The sequence below is a fragment of the Lepisosteus platostomus genome, chromosome 28, assembly GCF_059453375.1.
Source record: "Lepisosteus platostomus isolate fLepPlt1 chromosome 28, fLepPlt1.hap1, whole genome shotgun sequence".
NCBI lineage: Eukaryota > Metazoa > Chordata > Actinopteri > Semionotiformes > Lepisosteidae > Lepisosteus > Lepisosteus platostomus.
In genome coordinates this window covers 34,032-57,336 of record NC_142638.1, presented here as the reverse complement: position 1 = coordinate 57,336, position 23,305 = coordinate 34,032, and the positions used below count along the sequence as shown (strand labels likewise).

Genomic DNA, 23,305 nt, shown 5'->3' with positions numbered 1-23,305 from the left:
CTGAGCTCTCTTGTCTTGTTTGCAAACTTTTCTCCTGTGTTTATTTTACTTTGTTAAATAAAACGTGGTTGCCGGGGCAACGGAGCTGCAGTAGTTGTTGCCCGAGCGGGTCTGACCTCCAGCAGGTCAACAGGCGGCTTTTTTAATCTAATCTGCGAGAAAAACAGAAACTTAAGAAACTGGAGTCTAAAAAGCGCTGGCTGGAGTATTTTGTGGAAGAAACGGTGACTCGCAGGCTGTGGGACAGGACTATCAGGGACACATCAGCGCTGGACACCAGCCTCACACCGCTGGGCTCACTGCGCCATGAGCGAGTCCCTCGGCGCCTCCTCCTGCTGGGGTGTGTTACTGCAGGAGTGAGGAGTCTCCGGTCTCCGGTCGCGTCATGATCTGCATGTGGAGGTGAGAGACGGCGGCGCAGTGGGTGGCAGCGCTGGGAGCCTGGATTTAGTTCCTGGGGTGCTGTCTGTGTGGAGTTTGCATGCTCTGCCTGTGTTCTCATGGGTCCTGTTCATGGGGTGCTGTCTGTGTGGAGTTTGCATGCTCTGCCTGTGTTCTCATGGGTCCTGTTCATGGGGTGCTGTCTGTGTGGAGTCTGCATGCTCTGCCCCGTTGTCATGGGTCTGGTTTCCTGGGCTGCTGTCTGTGTGGAGTCTGCATGCTCTGCCCCAGTTCTCATGGGTCTGGTTTCCTGGGGTGCTGTCTGTGTGGAGTCTGCATGCTCTGCCCCTGTAATCATGGGTCTGGTTTCCTGGGGTGCTGTTTGTGTGGTGTCTGCATGCTTTGCCCCTGTAATCATGGTTCTGGTGTCCTGGGGTGCTGTCTTTGTGGAGTCTGCATGCTCTGCCCCTGTTCTCATGGGTTCAGTTTCCTGGGATACTGTCTGTGTGGAGTCTGCATGCTCTGCCCCTGTTCTCATGGGTTCAGTTTCCTGGGGTGTTGTCTGTGTGGAGTCTGCATGCTCTGCCCCTGTAATCATGGGTCTGGTGTCCTGGGGTGCTGTCTGTGTGGAGTCTGCATGCTCTGCCCCTGTTCTCATGGGTCTGGTTTCCTGGGGTGCTGTGTGTGTGGAGTTTGCATGCTCTGCCCCTGTTCTCATGGGTCTGGTTTCCTGGGGTGCTGTCTGTGTGGAGTCTGCATGCTCTGCCCCTGTTCTCATGGGTTCAGTTTCCTGGGGTGCTGTCTGTGTGGAGCCTGCATGCTCTGCCCCCTGTTCTCATGGGTCTGGTTTCCTGGGGTGGAGTCTGCATGCTCTGCCCCTGTTCTCAGGGGTCTGGTTTCCTGGGGTGCTGTCTATGTGGAGTCTGCATGCTCTGCACCTTTTCGCATGGGACTGGTTCCTGGGGTGCTGTCTGTGTGGAGTCTGCATGCTCTGCCCCTGTTCTCATGGGTCTGGTTTCCTGGGGTGCTGTCTGTGTGGAGTCTACATGCTCTGCCCCTGTTTTCATGGGTCTGGTTTCCTGGGGTGCTGTCTGTATGGAGTCTGCATACTCTGCCCCTGTTCTCATTGGGTCTGGTTCCTGGGGTGCTGTCTGTGTGGAGTCTGCATGCTCTGCCCCTGTTCTCATGGGTCTGGTTTCCTGGGGTGCTGTCTGTGTGAAGTCTGCATGCTCTGCCCCTGTTCTCATGGGTCTGGTTCCTTGGGTGCTGTGTGTGTGGAGTTTGCAGGCATTGCCTGTGTTCTCATGGGTCTGGTTCCTGGGGTGCTGTCTGTGTGGAGCTGATTAAAACAGTGACCTCCTTCCTCTACAGATTTTGTTTTTATTCCGGTGGGATCATCTGCAGACTTGATTCCTTTCACAGCAGTAGATACACAGTTGTTAGCATAGGAGGAGTAAAGAAGAGGTGACAGCAGTGCTGGGGACCCTGGTATCTCTTCCACTGAGGACCCTCTGGCACAACCAGAGGTGTGAAATTGCCTCCATTCTTTGTAAAATTAAAGGTTTCTCTGGACTCCAGTCCCCTCCCGCTTCGCTTTGGATATGCTGTGCTGTTCTCTACAACAGAAGACCCTTTGTTTGGAAGGAATGGGAAGCTAAAAGCAGAGTCACAATCTCTGATGCATCTAATCAAAACAGTAAGTTCTTTAAAACAACTAAAAAAAACTGTCATAAAGTAAAAACGAATTTGCAAGTCAAGGTGCACCACTTAAACCCCCAGGAAAACAAAATCCCCACCTGATCGTATCCCAGTTGAGGAGAAAGCCAGGGCTGCAATGCCAACCAGTCCGTCAATCCAGGTGTCCCGACACACGAGTAAAAACCTTTCCTGTTCATCACCTGTCAGGTTTCAAGTCAGAAGGATGAGCGTCTCCAGGCCGGTCTCTGCAGCTGAGGCTCTGAGGAGCTCCTGACAGACATTAGTGGAGCTTCGCTTTCAACACCACTGTGGTCAGTAAAGGTTTAATATTCTTAAACACTGAGAGCTGGAGTTTCTCTGAATGTTATCTGATCACAGCAGCCATGTTTCATTCACACCAGAACTCACAACACACACTAACAGTGCAAGTTAACGTGACCGTAAAAATACGCATTGTATTACATAATATATTTGTAAAGCAGCCCGAAGGTGCTGATTTCACAGGCATCTGTCTAATGTGCTGTAGAGTGGGCCTGCTGGACAATGGGTGGACGAGTCGCCCCTTCCTGCAGATGCAGTACTTTGACACCAGAGGAGTGCAAACATTTGTAGAAAAGTCATTTTCAGATGCGTTGTGTTTTCTTGAGAGAGGGAGTCTTCATTATCCCCGAGGTGGACGTGTTTCACGGCAGCAGGCAATATATAGAAAAGCACACAAACTAACAACACACAGGGACATGCCCAAGAGTCATCTGTTGAGATCACACACTGTATTATTATTATTGAGAGACAGACTCACTGTTCCTCAGGCTGGGACAGGAGATCACACACTGGATTATTATTGAGAGATGGGCTCACTCTCTGTTCCTCAGGCTGGGACAGGAGATCACACACTGTATTATTATTAGTGAGAGACAGGCTCACTGTTCCTTAGGCTGGGACAGGAGATCACACACTGTATTATTATTATTGAGAGACAGGCTCACTGTCTGTTCCTCAGGCTGGGACAGGAGATCACACACTGTATTATTATTATTGAGAGACAGGCTCACTGTCTGTTCCTCAGGCTGGGACAGGAGATCACACACTGTATTATTATTATTATTGAGAGACAGGCTCAGTGTCTGTTCCTCAGGCTGGGACAGGAGATCACACACTGTATTATTATTATTATTATTGAGAGACAGGCTCACTGTCTGCTCCTCAGGCTGAGACAGGAGATCACACACTGTATTATTATTATTGAGAGACAGGCTCACTGTCTCTTCCTCAGGCTGGGACAGGAGATCACACACTGTATTATTATTGAGAGACAGGCTCACTGTCTGTTCCTCAGGCTGGGACAGGAGATCACACACTGTATTATTATTATTGAGAGACAGGCTCACTGTCTGTTCCTCAGGCTGGGACAGGAGATCACACACTGTATTATTATTATTGAGAGACAGGCTCACTGTCTGTTCCTCAGGCTGGGACAGGAGATCACACACTGTATTATTATTATTATTATTATTATTATTGAGAGACAGGCTCACTGTCTGTTCCTCAGGCTGGGACAGGAGATCACACACTGTATTATTATTATTATTATTATTATTGAGAGACAGGCTCACTGTCTGTTCCTCAGGCTGAGACAGGAGATCACACACTGTATTATTATTATTGAGAGACAGGCTCACTGTTCCTCAGGCTGGGACAGGAGATCACACACTGTATTATTTCTCTCCCAGCAGGACTCGACATTGTTCTGATTCTGACAGGTTTGCGTTATGATCTGTTTTATTGGTGAATAATGTTCGTCTTGTTCCAGAATATTTCTCACCGTGCGGCAGAAAGTGTATCTCTCTTTCCTTTTTTTCTTTCGGCAATGGGAGCACAGCCTGTCCTCTCTGGACATTCGGGTCTTTGTCAGCCAGTTGCTCTGGCCTGATTGTGTCTCTGAACCTGTACTTGACAGGGTCTGTATCTCTTTGCTGTTTCTTAGCCTGGTCAAATATCCAGCTAGTGTTTATTGTGTGGATTGGCTGTTTAGGATTCTGTAGCATTCCAGTTTGGAGGATGTTTTTTCTCTTTTCGATGGAGCATCTACAGGCTGTTTGTCCCATTTAGTGTAAACTTGCTCACTGAGGGGATCCCACACTTCACTGCAGTATAGGGTAAAGGGTTTCGATTGCACTTTTGAATATTCAGAGCCAATTGTATTTGGGGGACTGATGTTGTAGAGCCTCTTTTTACTGCCATGGAAAGCCCTGTGTGCCTTCTCCTTCAGTGACTTCACTGCCAGGAACACTCCCAGATGAACTGATTGTCCGTTAGAAGTATGTGTAGTAGGTTGTGTTTCAAAGTGTTGTTGTTCACTGTGAAGTTGTAACTGTTTTCCTGAGATCTGGATCTGTTCTGGGAACCAATGAGTCTGGTCTCACGCAGAAGGGCTATCAGTGTCCAGGTCTGACAGTCCTGCTCCAGCAGTGCCAGGCTCTGCTGTTCTGGGTCCAGATGGGCTGGCAGTGCCCAGGTGTGACAGTCCTGCTCCAGCAGTGCCAGGCTGTTCTGGGTCCAGATGGGCTGGCAGTGCCCAGGTGTGACAGTCCTGCTCCAGCAGTGCCAGGCTCTGCTGTTCTGGGTCCAGATTGACTGGCAGTGCCCAGGTGTGACAGTCCTGCTCCAGCAGTGCCAGGCTCTGCTGTTCTGGGTCCAGATGGGCTGGCAGTGCCCAGGTGTGACAGTGCTGCTCCAGCGGTGCCAGGCTCTGCTGTTCTGGGTCCAGATGGGCCATAAGAGCCCAGGTGTGAATGTTATGGGATGTGTGGCGGTTTGGTAGGAAGCCAGTCTGACTCTAATGCAGGACATTGTGCTCAGTAAGGAGGGCCGGTTATCAGATATTCAAGATACGACAGAGTTCCTTCCCCAGGTTACTGTTCACACTGAAGCCCCGGTACCTGTTGGGGTCGAGTCTGTCTCCATTCTTACAGACAGGCGTGATCAGTCCTTGATTCCCGGCCTCAGGGAAACAGCCGGCCGTCAGGACAAGGTTGAGGAGTTTGAGCAGGCTTTGCTGCAGGTCTGAACTGCAGTTGGGTCAGGCGTTGTTGACTGTGTCTTGGCCACAGTTCTTTCATGGTCTGAGAGTTGTCTGTTTGTGTATGTGCTTATCTTCTTTAGGGTGTGCATGTAGTGTCTAACCATCTCACAGTATCTGAGGCGCAGTTCAGAGTGGTGTGGTGTTGTTTTAGTTCTGGTAGTTCTCTTCAGTTGTTTCTGCACTCTGTATCAAACCATTTGATATTGTTTCTGAGTGTGTTTCATATGAATTTAGTCATTTTGATTTTAAGGCTAGTTTCTCAAAAACATGGTTTAAATTTATGAACGATTTGTTGGTTTGATACAGAGCGTTTTGAAATGTAAGGGATCAAGTAATGGGTTTATTCCCTGCTATAAAGAGACGAAAGAAAACAATGTTTTGGCTGTGGAGCCTTCTTTGAGTTTTGAAATGTAGTTTATTTTGTTTGAAGTTTGTCTTTAGGGCTCTTTGGCATTCGTGGCTGTTTGGAGTCCATCTACGCCTGGTGCAGGTCATGCAGCTGGCTGGGCTGTGTCAGTGTGTCCCTGTGCTGCTGTGTTCTCTTGATCCGAGTGGGGCCTGACAGTGAAGGCACTCTTACAGCACAGTCCACCACACTGATGCCCAGAGCTGAGCTGAGCTGACAGTGAACTTACTTGGAGTAGTTTTGTTTGCACCAGGTGGCAAAATCTTCTCTAGTTGGCCCATGACCCTACACATCTGCCTGCAAGAAACTAATAACAGTTGTCTGCAAATGTGTCTTACTTGACTGGTAATAACGTACAAATTGTATACTGAACAAAGAGAAAGAAAGACAATATAGATCCTTGGGAAGCATTTGTGCAAGAATGCAGCTTTAGACGAAGTATGGTTGACTCTTAGGCCCTGAGTTCTGTCTGTAAGGAAATCAGCAACCCAACTGACAAGATTAAGAGCAGCACCAAAATTAGACAGTGTGGTTGCCAGTAAATATGGTTGCAATACTATGATTTAATTATCTACTTTATAATTTAATTCATCTTTAGTGTCCTGAAGCTAATTTGTTGTTTTCATCAAAACCTTAAACATAAAACATACATGACAATAATAAAATACAACAACGGTACATTACCATAATGCATAATATCATAAGATTAAAATTAAATCAGACAATTAGCTTGTAAAAAGTTCATAGCAGTAATTGGATTCCTGCAAGCAATATTTTAATTGTTCAACATCTGAAAGCTTTTATGTATAAAAGAAGGATCTTCTAATATTTGTTGTGTGAGATTATTAAGATGTCGCTCTGTTGTATATTTTGAGAATATTGCAAATACCACCAGACAATGTAACATTTTCTCATAATTCATCCATCATGAAACTTAAAATAGTTTTCAAATCCACAGTGCACAGGCTTCATTTTCCATAATTCATCACATCTTCCCGTAAAGAAAAGCGCGATATAAGTGAAAGCAATTATTATGAATTCAATAGACGCAGTAGGAGAAGTGCCCCCTCTGTTGGCCGATCCGTGGAATTAAACTGGAAAAATACATTTTGATTCTTTCAGAAATAGTGCAATGGCGCCACCTTGTGGCCATTAAGCAAATTTTCACCTTCAAAACTTTTTAAATTGAAAATACCGTTAACAGAATGTAAGTTTAATAGTTTTTAGTTCTTAAATTTTATTTATTAATAGTTCATTTTAAAAAATATGTAAGCATTATAGAACACAATACAAACAAGAGTACAGATAACATTTCAAGACAAAAGCATCACAGGGGTACATATTATAAAATAAATACAAATTATAAAAAGGTGAAACAAATTGAAGTCTGCACCACTTTCATATTTTTACAATTTGAAACAGTCTGCAGATTCTCCTTTACATCCATATTAAAATGCTCAAACATAGGATTTTTCCCAGACTATTTCATTTTGTGTACATGATAATGTGCCATTCTAATAAAGTTACAAACGATATTTTTGTATTGTTTTCGATGGGGCTGAGATTGAACATGCCATCTATTTCTTCAAAGCAAATATAAATATTGGTCTATTTTTTAATATAATTTGCAACTTAGTCCAGAAAGGTTTTACCATGGGACATAACCAAAATAAATATAGAAAAGTTACTAATGTCACAATAAAACACATTTATCACTTATCTCAATTTTAAATCACTGGAAACAAGGGTCTCATCTGGGTAAGTATGATTAATTATTTTGTATGAAACCTCCTTAACCTTATTAGTTATACAATATTTATTCGGCAGCATCCACATTTGCTTTTCCAATCAACCCATTTTACAAATGAGGAATTCCAATATACTGTAACAGCGAGGATATTGTCATCTTGCAACAGAGATCTTAATTTATTACATCCACAAATATTCATATAATTGTTTAGTCTCCAAGTAACGCTCCTAGATTTTTTTCAAGACTAACTATGAGCTGGACTTTAGTTTGTAAAAATACTCTTCACCTTATTGTTAGAATTGAGGAGAAGCTTACGGGGATCTTTAAAACTTATAAACATGTAGCCCGTTAACTATGTTGAATTACAAAGTGTCTATTTCTGCTCATCATAAGCGTTTGCAATTTAATTTTCAGCAGAGTGTATTTGATGAAAAATGTAATCAAACAAAAACTGATTTGCAGCTCACAGTGCAGCTCTTAAAACACTCTTCACACTTTAAAAGCGTCAGAATCGAGGAGAAGCTCACAGGTGTACTTAAAACTTATACACATGTAGCCTGTCAACTATATTGAATTAACAGGATCTCTGGAACATCAGCATGTCATGCGATTGAGTTTATCTGGGAGAAGGATCTGGCTGAACAGCGGAATAGGGTCTGAAAAGATGTACTGTACACAGTGTCTATTTCTGTACATCATCAACTTAAGCAATTTAATTTTCTGCACAGAGTGCATTTGATGTGCGGGAAACAGTCTAATGCAGCCATCTGTAACAGACTTGTGCTTGTGTTGGAAAGAGGGGAGCTGTCTGTTTTTCATGTAGGATTTGGAAATGCTCCCGGTTAGTGCAATATCGGTTTATGGTATTAAAAACTTTCAAGTTTAAATGCAGTGGTCACCTCTTAGGATCCCAAGAGCTTTTGATCTCTTTAACTAGTTTCCAGGAAATTCAAGAAAAGATAATTACCTGAATTTGTGCAAAAAGTGGAAAAATATAAGGAAGAAGGAACATGGGATAAATTAAACTTTAACATCCACTTAGTGATTCATTGTCTCGTGTGGCTGGTATAAGAGACGCACTGAAATTGATTGCAAAAAGGATTTGTAAGTTGGTGATGAAACAGTACCAATTATTTTTCAAGTACATACATTTCTGAATTATGTGTAGTAAGATGCTACATATGTTCTATCAGTCGGTGGTAGCGAGTGCCATTTTCTACGCAGTGGTGTGCTGGGGCTCTGGGATTAGAGCAGTGGATTCTAAAAGGCTGAACAAGCTCATCAGAAGAGCAAGCTCTGTCATTGGGTCTGACCTGGACCCCTTGGAGGTAGTGGCTGAGAGGAGAACGATGTCCAAAATGGAGGCCATCATGGACAACTTCTCCCATCCACTCTATGACAGGCTTGCAGAAATGAAGAGCACGTTCAGCAATAGACTGATTCATCCACGGTGCAACAGGGAGCGCTACAGGAGGTCGTTCTTGCCTTCTGCCATAAGACTGTACAACACATCCACCTTGCGTCTGGGCAGAGGCAACATTGACAGTGATCTATTCTCTTTCTTTTTCCCCGTTTACAACCGTTTTTTGTGCAATATATGCCAGGGACCTGTGCATTACATCTATATTTATATTCATATGTGTGATACGATTTTTCTGTGTACTGTTCTGTTCTAGTTTGTTCTTTCTGTGTCCGGACTGTGAGTAACTCTTGTATTGTATGTATTGTACTATTATTATGTAATTCGTTACACTGTGGCTGTGTTGTCTGTGTTAAGCTGCTGTTGCACTGCAATTTCCCTCATGGGATCAATAAAGTATCTATCTATCTAAAGCCATCTGAGGTTCTCCTGAGGAACACGATTGTGCTGTTCCATTACTGTTCACAGTGTCATATTTATTTTTTTATTGTTCTTCTGCACACTTCAGGACTAATTCTGGTTGTACATAGTGCATGATTTAAAGTCCAGAACTTTGTTCATTGGTTGTGCTCTTTTGCATGTGAAACCTGCCTACTTGTGTCCATCTTTAATGAAACAAGAAGGCACAGCCAGGTCTTGACTGAGTTTTTATTGTGCTGATTTGTAGCCTCAGTCCTGCAGAACTAAGTAGAACAGTACAGGGGGAGAGCTGCTCCTTTCGGAATAACCTTCCCAGGATTTTACAGTGGCACAAGTAGGCAAACTTGTTTGAACAGGAAAAATTGTCTTTTTGGGTGGTGCAGGCAGGCCATGATGGTGATTATCCAAGTTACTCTTGGAAATACTATGATGCCTTTTTTCAGACCCTTTGAATGCCTGTTTGTGCCAAAATGCTTTCCCACTGGTGTGTAGTCCTGATGGTCCCAGGAGGTCAGTGAGCATAGTACCTTCTGTTCCAGAGATGATACCTTCAAGTTTAAAGACAAAACTGCAGTTAAAACTCTTATCTAACTTTCACACTCTTGATAATTCAATTGGACTTGTAAACATATTGTTCTTGTAACCTTGTATAACACACCTTAAGACTGAGTACCACCTACAGTGGTAGCATGTTTATTGGTTTTAAACATGTCTAGGGGATCAAGGCTGAGGAGAAGGAAGAGTTGAGGGGTGGATAAACACCAGATAAACTGGGAGTGTTTGTTACAGATTTCACAGGAATTTTACTGCATTATCTCCAAACAACAAGGCAAAAATGTCCGACAATATTCTGTCATCTTAATAGTTATAGATCCTTCAGCATGAGCTAATGCCTTCTGGTTTTACCATGGTATAGCAGGATGTGTGAATGAAGCATCCAGCTGTATTTTCATGGCTTTGCTCTAAAACCACAGCTACTGCCCAGGGTTTTCAGTAAAGTCTCACCCCAGTCACTTTGAGCAGAAGTGAAGCCTCTGGAACCTCAAATTTTGGACAATCACTTCAATTTTTTTAAATCAGTTTCTGCATAGTCCAAGTCTAGCAATTATAATTTGGACCTTATTAACAACAGTAATTTCTTTAGCCAGTCCTAATGCTCATTAAGAGATTTGTCTTATGGTTGAGTAGGCAGTGAGGATCATGATAGCTCACTCAATACTCTTCTTCCACTGTTCATTCTGGTTTACTTGTGAGTCTGTTGGTTGAGACCTGCTAATTTTATTGGATGGTTTACATTGACGTAAGAATGAAATGTGCCTGCACTAGAGGAGCCCTGGGGTCCTAGAGGATGAAGGCTGCCTCCCAACGTAGATTGGAAACTCAGGCAAGAGAACCAGCAGAAAATAGGCCAGAGCTCCAGGGCGAAGGCCAGGAACCACAGTGCAGACTGGAGTGCAGGTTTGGAACTGGGAGCTGTAGTGCAGAGTGAAGGCCTGGAGAAAGAGCAAACTGGAACAGGAGATGCAGTGTAGAGTGATATTGCCAAGTTAAAATTGAACCCAGGCTTGAATACGTGAGGAACTCTGTTGTACCTTAATTTTTACAGTCATCCACTTTTGTATATTTTGTTTGCTTTTTACATAAGCTATCGCACATAATATTTTTAATGCAAACACACTCTTTAATTGTATGTTTAAAATTCACAATATGTATAAATACATTACTTCTCTCTGAAAAAAGGTAACCTACTTACATCTAGCATTTTCAAATTTCATGGTGCAAAACCTACCGCTATCAGAAAACAACTTAAACTTGATAGGTTAGTCTAGTCATGAACATTCTGAGCAAAACCATTTCTCCTGTATTTTAAGGAAGGTTGTGTGGGACTGGGCAAAAGAGAACAGTGGAAGAAGGTACATTTTAATATGTACAGTGCCTTGCGAAAGTATTCGGCCCCCTTGAACTTTTCAACCTTTTGCCACATTTCAGGCTTCAAACATAAAGATATAAATTTTTTATTTTATGTGAAGAATCACCAACAAGTGGGACACAATTGTGAAGTGGAACGAAATCTATTGGATTTTTGAAACTTTTTTAACTAATAAAAAAATGAAAAGTGGGGCGTGCAAAATTATTCGGCCCCTTTACTTTCAGTGCAGCAAACTCACTCCAGAAGTTCAGCGAGGATCCCTGAATGATCCAATGTTGTCCTAAATGACTAATGGTGATAAATAGAATCCACCTGTGTGTAATCAAGTCTCTGTATAAATGCACCTGCTCTGTGATAGTCTCAAGGTTCTGTTGAAAGCGCAGAGAGCATCATGAAGACCAAGGAACACACCAGGCAGGTCCGTAATACTGTTGTGGAGAAGTTTAAAGCCGGATTTGGATACAAAAAGATTTCCCAAGCTTCAAACATCCCAAGGAGCACTGTGCAAGCGATCATCTTGAAATGGAAGGAGTATCAGACCACTGCAAATCTACCAAGACCTGGCCGTCCCTCTAAACTTTCAGCTCAGACAAGGAGAAGACTGATCAGAGATGCAGCCAAGAGGCCCATGATCACTCTGGATGAACTGCAGAGAACTACAGCTGAGGTGGGAGAGTCTGTCCATAGGACAACAATCAGTCTTACACTGCACAAATCTGGCCTTTATGGAAGAGTGGCAAGAAGAAAGCCATTTCTCAAAGATATCCATAAAAAGTCTCGTCTAAAGTTTGCCACAAGCCACCTGGGAGACACCCCAAACATGTGGAAGAAGGTGCTCTGGTCAGATGAAACCAAAATCGAACTTTTTGGCCACAATTCAAAACGATATGTTTGGCGTAAAAGCAACACAGCTCATCACCCTCAACACACCATCCCCACTGTCAAACATGGTGGTGGCAGCATCATGGTTTGGGCCTGCTTTTCTTCAGCAGGGACAGGGAAGATGGTTAAAATTGAGGGGAAGATGGATGCAGCCAAATACAGGACCATTCTGGATGAAAACCTGTTGGAGTCTGCAAAAGACCTGAAACTGGGACGGAGATTTATCTTCCAACAAGACAATGATCCCAAACATACAGCAAAATCTACAAAGGAATGGTTCACAAATAAACGTATCCAGGTGTTTGAATGGCCAAGTCAAAGTCCAGACCTGAATCCAATCGAGAATCTGTGGAAAGAGCTGAAAACTGCTGTTCACAAACGCTCTCCATCCAACCTCACTGAGCTCGAGCTGTTTTGCAAGGAAGAATGGGCAAGAATTTCAGTCTCTCGATGTGCAAAACTGATAGAGACATACCCCAAGCGACTTGCAGCTGTAATCGCAGCAAAAGGTGGCTCTACAAAGTATTAACGCAAGGGGGCCGAATAATTTTGCACGCCCCACTTTTCATTTTTTTATTAGTTAAAAAAGTTTCAAAAATCCAATAGATTTCGTTCCACTTCACAATTGTGTCCCACTTGTTGGTGATTCTTCACATAAAATAAAAAAATTATATCTTTATGTTTGAAGCCTGAAATGTGGCAAAAGGTTGAAAAGTTCAAGGGGGCCGAATACTTTCGCAAGGCACTGTAAGTGGAGTTGAGTATTTTTTCCCCCAACTGCTTTCTCATACTTTTTTGTACTCTGAAGACAAACATTTGAGGTAAAGCAGTTGCCACATTGTCAACGATTGGTTGAGCTCTGTGGGCTTTGCCCTAGCTTTTGAAATCACTTCCACAAAAAAAATCACTTTTCTTCCACCCAATAGGTACAGGAGATCTAAATTAAACTGCAGTAATTAAACTGGGTCTCAATTCCTCCTTACTGATGTCAGCCTTCATTGAGGTGCACATGTGAAGCTGCTACAGATCCAGAAGACGATATTGATCTTGGCCACCTTGTGGATTTTGTAAAGAGTAGTGAGATTCTGCTAAGGTCAGACTGGAAAGGCAATGGAAAAGCTTCATTTCTAAAACAGTCAGTTAACTATATAAACAAAACAAACATTTAACCAATGATAGTTACCATTTTAAAGGACTGATGGCTTGTTTCAGCATAGGCAGGCAGTTAAACTCCAGATTATATCCTGGAAAGACATGGGTGTGAACTTCTACTTGTGACACTTAATCTCATCTGGCACTGCCACCACATGCTGGTTGTAGTTGCAGGTAGTAGGTATGTATTACTAGTACCACAGCAGCTAAAAAATCATGTTTTAAACTAGTAAGTGCTTGAGGAGGAAGCTGTCCACGTTTTTTGGTTGTAAAGGAACAAGAAAGTTAATTGCAAAGTGAACAATAGATTGGTTTCCACTGCTGAGCCTTAAAACCGGAAGATAATTTTAATATTGCCTATAGAGCACTATTCCAGTAGGAATGTGTCCAGCGTTCACCTCCACTTCCCCCCCAGTTTAATTACAGTACTGTGCCCATGGATTAACACTTGCAGTGTTACATGTTGCACCCAAGTAAGATGGTAAGATTTATAACTTTTATAAACCTAGAATAGTACACTTGCCTATGGAAAAAAAGACAATAGTAACAGATTAAAAAACTACACCATTGATGAATCAATCACTTAAAATGCCATTATAGTTCAAAACTTGGCACAAACTAGTATGTGTTGTAAACCGTATGACACAGTTATAACCTGTGCAGTTCAATCTGTGATTCAGGGAAACTAGTACATTTACTCACCTTTTCCATGCTCTACACGAGATGCAAGTGTTACTAAAGAACAGTTTGCACCAGGAAGAAAGCTCTGCATCACGTTTTGCAAAAATGACAGGTAGAAGCACTGAAGATGAACCACCTCCCAGGGTTTGATGCTGTACATGAGGTAAGGAAAATGGATACTATTGATGGGCCATTTGAAGTTTAGTATTCAAAGCCATAGTCCATCCTTCTCAAGGGTAGAGGTACACCTATATCTGTATTTTATGGTTGTTTACACAATCTAATTAAGGAAAATAACATCAGTTATTTTGGTTATATAGCTTTTGAGCTGTAAGTAGTTAATCACATAAGCATATTACCCAGCCCTTTATTGAGAGAATCCAGGGCGTCTGCCTCCGTGACATGGCTAAGCACTGTTTGAGACTCCCACAATGGCAGGAGTACAGCACCTCCTGTTCTCCAGAGCACGCTTCACAGGGGTCCTCCTTCCCAAATCCAGGTCCATTGCAGCTGGGAAATGAAGGACAAGGGTTTTAAACAGCTCTGGTTAACACTGCTCATGAGGTGCCAATTCTTTAAAAACATGGGAAACCTGAAGAGTAAGTTTGTCGGGTCAAGATTGGGTATCTATGCTCTAGAGCAGCAGTTCCAAGTCTTGGTGACCTGCACACCAGTCAGTTTACTACAATTACAAGTTACTACAAGTGAACTAATCCAAGAGCCCCCACTCACAGTCAACTACAGTAATACAGCTGAAATGTGTTTTTTTCTTCTCTTTTCAGCATGGAATATGCCTATTACTTGTTCCTTTGCAGACTGCGCATGCTGATGCAGGTACCCACCTACAATATCAATTAGTCCACCAGAAATGGCTTCATGCAGCTTAGCTGCTTTCTGCCAGGTAATCAAGAAAAGTAAACTAGTTATATTTTACCTATGAAATATAATTATGCTATTATACGAATGCAAACTAAATGGTCATAATCAAGGGTTTGATGAAACACCCTTGTAAAAACTCATTTAAATCAATATTTAGCAACAATACAAACAGTTGCTGCTCCAGTCCAGGAGTGGTCGTCCCCTTTAACCCCAGAGAGTGAAAAGCCAACTGGTTCAGCCCTGTAAACTTAAAGCAAATCTCAAGAACATATTCTACCCCCCCAGAGCAGCCTGTACTTACTCCTGTTCTGAACCACTGAATGGAAACAGGAGCAAAGGGAGTCCTCTGTTTTATACCCTGAGCAGGGCTGGCACCTCCCCCATGGAATGTAGCAAAAACAGAGAATGGTAAAGCATCCACAGGTGACAGTCGTAGTGGCTGTGAAACAGGTTTAACCCACAGTTAAAAGGGGTGTTCCTTAATGTCTTTTTATAGGACCATACATGTGAATAAGGATTTAATTGCACTTGTGTATATAAGAAATAAACTGTCTTGAATAAAAAACAGCCTTGTAAACACACACATATGTAGGAGAGATGAGTTTCTAGGCATCTGCAGATATAAATGTGACATTTAAGAGCCCAACCATTACTTATTGTACTTCCACCATGTTCATTTGTCATATAAATTAACTGTTTTTATTTTTTCAGGAGTGTAGGAGTGTCATTTTTTGTGATTTTGTATTTTTTTTCTTGTGATTAATGATTGTTTTGACCGAATAAAAGTTAATGACAAGGTTGCAGTTATGTTTGGTTACACAATGAACTGTGTTGTGTTTATATATGTGACATACAGTATGGATATATATATATACACTTTGAACATTTTGAATTATGTTAAGGACACTTTAAGGATCTTGAATAATTTGCAGTTTGGCTTCAAGTCACCTTTTACTATTTATGAATGGAATTGCAGGGCTAAAAAAGGTGGTTTAATCACTAAGAAACTGCAACTAATTGAATAACAGGAGCAGGGTGCTATTTAACGAGTGTTCTTGGTAGTAATTTGGAAATTAATTTGGCTTTGGGATGAAGAGATCAATAGGTTAGCTGGCTAATGCTTGTTTGGTCGTTGGAAGCAGGTGTGTGTTGTATTAGAAGCGGTGGGGGTTTGGTAGTGGCCCTTTGAGGAGCCGTTGGGATTGGCCCCTGGTGAATTAGCTACAGCCGTGAGGTCATCATGAGGCTTATAACAAGGCAGTCCAGGAGGGTTGGTGTCTGGGCTCTCTTTGTCTCTTACTATAGCAGGTAAAAGAGAGGCTTTATGTTATTAGAGTGGTGGTTATTAGTTTTTAGTGTTATTACTGTATAAGGTAAGTGATTTTGCTATGCTTTTTTTTAATCAAGAGTTGTAGAATTGTAATGCTTTTCATAGATGTGTTTTTAAGAACTTCATGAAATGTAAATGCTTGAGAGTATGGGGGGGAAGTCCCTATCTGCTTTTGGTTTAGACATACTCTTAGTTTTCCAACATTTGTCTGATTTTAGTGTATGAAACTCTTGTTGGTAAATACTATAATCTCTTCTCTAGAGCTCATACCAGCAATAAGAAAGAGGCTTCATATCCTGACTTGGCACTTTCACTGAAACATCAGTGAAGACCCTACTCTGTTCAACATGCTGGTGTTCCAGTCTCTACTGGACTGCAGAAAACTGTGCTGCTGCTGCTTGTGGTCTTGAGGCTTCCCTCAGTGAACATGGTGAGCTTTTAAGGCTGGGAGAAGTTTGCATGGCACTTGCTCTGGTCCTCTTTCTGTGGGAGTGGAGTGGTCATCACTGTTTTGCTACCCTTGTCTCTTTCAGGTGCTATTCTGAGAGGCAGATGGCGACAATGAGCACATTCACTTGAGAGAGGATGCTGGTGGAGTTTCCAGCTGAGATTTTGTTGGAACAGTGTGTGTAAACCTTAGGCTTCTTGCACAGAACGGCTTTTTATAAGGCTGGTCAGCAGTGGTTCTGATTGTTTCTGTGAATTAAACTACACTGCAATGCTCAGAGCTTCTCATTCCCTGGCTATCTGAATGCACGGTGTGGAGTGAGGGCTTGGAGAATTGTTCAGAGGAAGCTCACTGGCTGGCTAAAAGGATACTGACTGTGTGACCTGTTGATGCCCACCTGTAAGTATTGAAGTCTTGTGGTTTTAACAGTGGAAGGTGAAGATGTGCTGCAAGCAGTCCTTGAATATTATGGATGCCCATAAATCTTAAGCAGTTGCAAAGGTAGTGTCTAGAAGGAGGTGAGTTTTACTCTTGTATCCTGTTTATGTAGAGTAGGTTAAAGATTAATTTACTGTGTACATGTGGCTTTTTAAAACCAGTATGTGAGTATTAATGAAGTGATTCCTTTTTCCCTTAAGAATTGGCCTACTGTTAGTTTTGGAAGCCTTCTGTTGATTTTCTATCATGTTTAATTTGAGGTGTAGGTTTTTTTTTCCCTCAACTTCTGTGCGCTGCACTATATACTGATATGTATAGTATGGAACCGAGAGTAAAAATTCTTAGTTTCCAAGTGCAGAGGATCATATCTAAATCTCCACTTCAGGTTCTGCTGTTGGAAGGGTTGACCAGGCCTTTGCTCCCAAAGGGATGACCTTTATTTGCCTTGAATGTGCAGATGTGGCAAACTATAGACTGGGTGCTTTCTCTTCTGTCAAGATCTGCTGGAGGAGTTAAGTGTTTCTAAACTGACAACAGGAGTGTTGGGGTACCCAGTCAGAGCTGCTCATTGAGTTTTCTGCCACCCAGGAGTACAGACTAGGGGAGATTGTGTGGGGCCAGCTCTGGGCTTGACATTACTTGAGCCTCTTTCAAAGGTAGGAGTGGCTTTCTGTTCAGACTGCCACTCTGCACACCAGCCTTGACATGGCTATTTCTAGGAGCACTTGAGCCACCTTGCTGGTTGAGCCATAGTTGACTGTTGCCGACAGGCAGGAGGGGACCCTGATTTTTAAAGCCTTTGTTTAGTTGTAGCTGCTGGGCTTCATTGGTTTTCTAGCTTAAAGGATAGTGGTAAATCAATACTGAATGATTTCCATAAATTATTTTGCTTATGGTACCACAGGAAAATAGAGACTTGGTAGTATGTAAGATTTATTTCATGGGTGCACACGTGTAACTAAATCTTACATTGACTGAAATTTTGAACTGAATTAAAGTTAAAAATGCAAAAACCTATGCTCCATTTAGTGTAAGGTGGACTTCATGATTTAGCCCAGTGAGGCTCTATGTTTCCAATTTCCTACACTAAAAGCAATGTTGTGAGGTTAAGTACAGAAAGCGGAGGGAGTGGAAGTGGTATGTATTCTCTTGTGAGAAGGGAGAGAGCAGTATGGAAACCTAGGAAGTAGTAAGCCAGTTTAAACAGGAGCACGTTTTTCCCTTGGCTCCTGCGTATTGACCTGTGACCATACAGGATACTATGGTAGTAAACTATTCCTATTTTTTCCATTGCTTTAGGAATGTTAAACTTCTGTAAACTGACTTGAAGATCTGAGTATTTGTGGGGAGGGGGAAGCTAAGGTGAAGAATTCTAGTCTCTTGCCTCAGAAGCTTGCAAGCTAATGTCAAGGAAGAGAAGCAAGGGTATCTATTTTCTGGGTGAGCAGGGCAAGGATTTGTTTTTGTTTTTTCCTTTTTCAACCAGTAAGGAGCCAGCAGTGAAGGTTAGGATCAGTGATCCATCAGGACTGGGGTGGAGTTGAATCCATCTGTTTTGAGATGGATGCACTGAATTTGAAACTGGACTTTTTGGATTCATTGTTTTTGTTTGGTTCTGCATGTTAATTCCAGTGAGCCGCTGACAACCATTAATGGATATTGCAAAAGGATCCAATTTCCCTGGATGTCTGCTGTGTTAAAGGAAGAATGTTGAGGAAGCAGAAGGCTGTGCCTATTTCAGCTATTGTCTGAATCTCTGACCTTGGCTGCTCTGTGATGGGCAGTTTGCAGGAAACGCTGGTCAGTAATCCAATCAGCCCAGCCAAGCATCTTCAATGCTGATCCAATTATTGCTCTTAACTCAAGTGCACTCTTGTGGCCAAGGTAAAGGGGAGTTTGAAGGTAAGTAGAAGGGAGGTGCAGGTCAAGATCTCTGTGAGGTTGGTCAACACTGGTGCTGATTGTTTAATTGGTTTTAATACAATGATTGGTGTTCCCCAATCCCTGGCAAGATGAATCTACAGTGTGAAGAAACAAGGTTGGTGAATCCTGTTCAGAGGGAGCTCACTGGCTGACTAAAAGGATACCAGCTTTGTGACTTGTTGTCCATTTGTGAGTATGGAAGTCCTGTGCTTTGAACAGTGGGGAAAGTGAAGAGGTGTTGCAAACTGTCCTTAGGCTTCCTGGATGCCCATGGATGTTGGAGCAGGTGGAAGGGTAGTGTCCACTGTCCCTGGAGCTGATGTGGGTTTCACTCCCCAACCCCCCCCCCCCCCTTCAATTTTTCCTTAACCTACTCCAGATCTGTGACCCCTTAATTTTGTATGTTATCCTTTCTTCTGAAGGATGAAAAGTCCCTTTTGGCATAGTCCAAGTTAAGCTCTTGGATATCTTTGTCTGCAAATGTCATGGTTTTTAATGTTAAACCTTTTTGGCTTTCTTTCTGGGTTTGTTCCCTGCTTGGTTGGAGCTCTCCCACACGGTCATGCACTTGACTGGCTGTCATTCTGACTCAAAGACTGAATTACTGCATTGTATGCGATTTATTTCATGGGTGCACACATGCAAGTAAATTGCTTTTGATACACTGCAGTACAACAGTGACCCTGCTTGCCAGCAGCCTCCTCCACTGCAGACATCTCTTGATGGGTGTAAGCACAGGAACTGCTCTCTTTATAGGAGAGGAACTGCACTGGATCCTTTCCCTGTGGAAAGAGACCTGGACTGGGGTTTTTCTCTGCTCTCTACACTGTTTCCTTGTTGGGTTTGTCCTGGTTTGGTGCTACATTGAATATTTTGGAAGCTCATTACAAACCTGGATCTGGGGTCGAGCTTCCTTACTGTTTCTAACAAGTGCAGAGAATGGTCTGAATCTTTTCTCCATTTCAGGCTCTCTGCTGTCAGAAGGGTTGACCAGGGCTTGGGTCCAGAAGGAAGACCTTTCATCACCAGGCATGTAGCACAGGTGGAGCTGGTACCTGGCATCTTTCTGTGAAGATCTGCTGGAGGTGTGGGGTGCTTGTTTCAAGACTGGAAGTCATATTTGGGGGTGAAGATAGTCAGGTGAGAGGATGAGATGAGTTTCCATCCAGGAGGAGAGACTTCATACATAAGGGTTTATTTGGTTACTTTCAAGTACATTGGTGCATACTATGTTCAATTGAGTACTGTGGGTACATTTTGATTAATCTGTTACATTGTATATTTGAGTCTGATACATTTGGGTTCATTCTGGTGCATATGGTAATTGGATACATATTTGTTAAAATGAGTGTTCTAGCTTGGCTTCAAGTTGTATTACACTGCTGTGGGAGATGAATTTTCCCTTTTTCTTTTCACAAACAACAAGTAATTCTTGGCATGTCCATGGGAGTTGGAACATTCTGTGCGGTACATCAAGAAACTCAACATTTTTCTCTTGGCTACTTTTACTTTTGAGAGTGTGACAACATGCAGTAGTCTGTTGTACTTATCTGTGATGGAGTCTGTTAGCAGAACCTGTATGTTGCTCTGTACCCATATAGTGGTAGGAGATGGGAGCTCTCAAGGTGAATGGATACCTCAGGCTTGAATCTCTTGGTTATATATGCATTTTATCATTTTAAAATTGGTTTGGATCAAGTGTACTGTGCTCCCTCCAAATAAGGACGTTTTCAGACATAAGACCTCTATCTTAAAGTCTCTTGCTCACCAGTTTCCATGCAAATTCTTGTGACCAGAAAGTGCTTTTGTATTTAAGTTGTATATGCAAATGAATCATTGTCTGTACTGGTTAATATTTCTGTTTTACTTCAAGTATGTTTCAGATATCATACCTTTCTCTAGTCTTCCCAAACTGAACACATGGTTATTTCTTCCTCCACTCTTTTTAAAAAGTTACTTTCTTTTGTTTGAGATAACCAATTGATACCTAATGGATAAGTAGTGGTGGGATAGTTCTCTATGGCTGATTGTAATGTCTTCTGATTAACAGATGAAGTGGTAAATGCTTGTTTAGTCATTGGAAGCAGTTGTGTTGAATTGGAAACAGTGGGGGTGTGGAGGTGGGACCTGATCACAAGTTGGGATTGGCTCCTGTTGATCTCCCTGAGGAGTTTTATAAGGCATCCCTGGAGCCAGTGTGTTCCCAGCTGCAGCAGGTGAAGGAGCTCCTGTGATTTGTGGTAGTTTTTGACTTTTAAAATGTTGGTAGTACTGTGGTAGGTAAGTGTACTGGCTTCTTTTGAGTTTTTAATCGAAATATTTCTAGGTTTGTTTGTAAGCCAGTGTAATCACATTTACTGCAGCCCTGAGCTTTTATTAGATGAAAATTAAGTGTTTTGTTTTAGTGATCTGTTAATCCTTTTACAGTGGTATATTAATAGGTTTGGAGTTTTGTGGTTTTGTTTCATTCAGTTTATTAGTATCCTGTACAACAGTCAATACACAGGAGCTGTGGTGGTAAAGGTGTTAACTTGGGTAAGTGGTTGTTGAATTTTCAGAGGTGTTTCTAGTCATTGTGGACGTGAGACTTGCTTTTATGAAGGGTTTGTTCTGTATGTGTACAGGCTGTAATCTCTGTTCATAGAATACATGGAGTGGCTGAAAGGTTTCATTGGTTGTGGCCTATCACTAGGTTGAGTGGTATTTGTGCTTTTGAGTTGCAAGTATTCTGAATGTTTAAGCTCTAAAATCTTTTCAGTCTGGGCTGCAGCTGTTTGGTGCTGAACATGATTAGTGCTTTGGTCTTTCTTACTACTGTGGATCTCGATCTTTTAGAACACATTTGTAGGCGTGTCTAGTCACTTTGCAATGTGGAGTTTAGTTTTACAAGTGGTTTGATTTGGATTTTATACAAGCTGTAATCTTCCTGGTCTGACGGAAGCCTTTAATCCTTTTACAGTGGTCTATAGGAAAAATAGCTGGTTCTGCAGTAAATGTAGTGGATGACATTTAGTGTTTTAATGAGACTTCTTTTTTTAAATGTACTTTTAGATGTATATTCAATCACATGAAAAAGGACTGTAAATGGAATTGTCAACAGCTTATTTCTGGGTTATAGGGGAATGGAATAAGCAAAGCTAGAGAATGTTGGCTTTGTTTTACAAATGTTCTTGCTTTTGATAAATGTTTTAACCTGTTTCAGTCAGTATCCTGTCATCTGCTTGTAGCAAGAGCATCTGTGTCTTGGATGAACAGTGCAAGGAATTTGGGTTTCCTTTATTCGGGCCAGTAAGAGGCCAATGTTTTAAGAATAGGCTCTGATCAGTCAAGGTTCAAGGTGGACTTGAGTCAATTTGTTTTGAGATGGATGCACTGAACTTTGTAAATTAAACTTTGCTGGTGACAACCATGGCGTATTACAACAAGATCTTCCCTGGAAGTCTGCTGTGTCAATGGAGGAACTATAGCTGAAAGGTGAGTTCAGTAATTGCATGACTGTCCATCACAGAGCTACCAAGGTCAGTTTGTAGGAGTGGCTATTGATCACTGCATGTGCTCCAGGTCTAAGAAGAGGTAACGAATTGGATGGATAAAGCTGAGGTGATGCATCTGCTCACTTTTTTTTTTTTCCCCCCCATCAGCTGAAATTGTCAGGACTCTGCATACTGTAGACTGTAAACCAGTCATCCCACTACCTGAAATTCCTGACCCTAACCTATAACCTGCAACTTCAATGCTGATCTGATTATTGATCCTAACCCAAACAGTGCACCCATGTGGCCAAGGTAATGGTGAGTTTGAAGGCAAGTAGAGGGGAGGTGCAAGTCAAACTTTGTGCATTTGGTCAGCAGTGATTTGCTTCTCAGTCCCTGGCCAGCCGTATGCACAGTGTGGAGTGACAGGCCCAGAGAATCCTGTTTGAGGAAGCTCATGGACGGACCGAAAGGATGCCAGCTGCGTGACCTGTTGATGCCTTACTGTGAGTATTGAAGTTCTGCACTTTAAATGGGAGAGCTAAGACATGCTGCAAGCTGTCCTTAAATTTCCTGGATGCATGCATCTTGGAGCAGTTGCAGTTATCTAGGAGGACACTGTACCAACTCTTCTCCTGTCTAACCTAATCCAAACCAAATTCTAAATCTCTCTAACCATTTGGTATCGGTGTGTGAGTTTCACATTTGGGTATCTTTCATGTTGCTTAGTCCAAATTTTATCAAATGACCCCATCATTTGCAAAAATGTTATAATGGAGGAAAAGGTACTTGTTGTAGGCTTAGTGTTAAACTCTTGGACCTCATTGCTAACATGCTATCCATTTAGAAATTAGGTGTAACTTTTTGATTTGTCTAGTCTGTCTTTTGGGTTTGCTCCTTGATTGGGTGAGGCACTGACGTGCACTTGACTGGCTGTCATTCTGGCTCTCAAAGACTAAATTAGTGCTTTTGTATGTGATTTATTTCATGGGTGCACACATGTAAATGAATC

The 23,305-nt window shown here is 42.2% G+C and overlaps 2 long non-coding RNA genes across 3 annotated transcripts; one reads left to right on the top strand and one right to left on the bottom strand.

The window, feature by feature from the left end:
* The first annotated feature begins 1,806 nt into the window (after positions 1-1,806).
* Positions 1,807-17,708, top strand: LOC148638490 (uncharacterized). 2 transcript variants are annotated; one of them, XR_015930964.1, is made up of 4 exons: positions 1,807-2,077; positions 2,287-2,390; positions 14,585-16,441; positions 16,545-17,708. It is a non-coding gene; the product is annotated as an uncharacterized LOC148638490 (long non-coding RNA). The 2 variants fall into 2 exon arrangements; XR_015930963.1 differs by lacking the exons at positions 14,585-16,441; positions 16,545-17,708 and adding an exon at positions 8,720-9,137.
* Positions 9,600-13,896, bottom strand: LOC148638491 (uncharacterized). Its single transcript, XR_015930991.1, has 3 exons — positions 13,824-13,896; positions 13,153-13,213; positions 9,600-9,705 (listed from the first exon to the last, which is right to left on the bottom strand). It is a non-coding gene; the product is annotated as an uncharacterized LOC148638491 (long non-coding RNA).
* Positions 17,709-23,305: the final 5,597 nt, after the last annotated feature.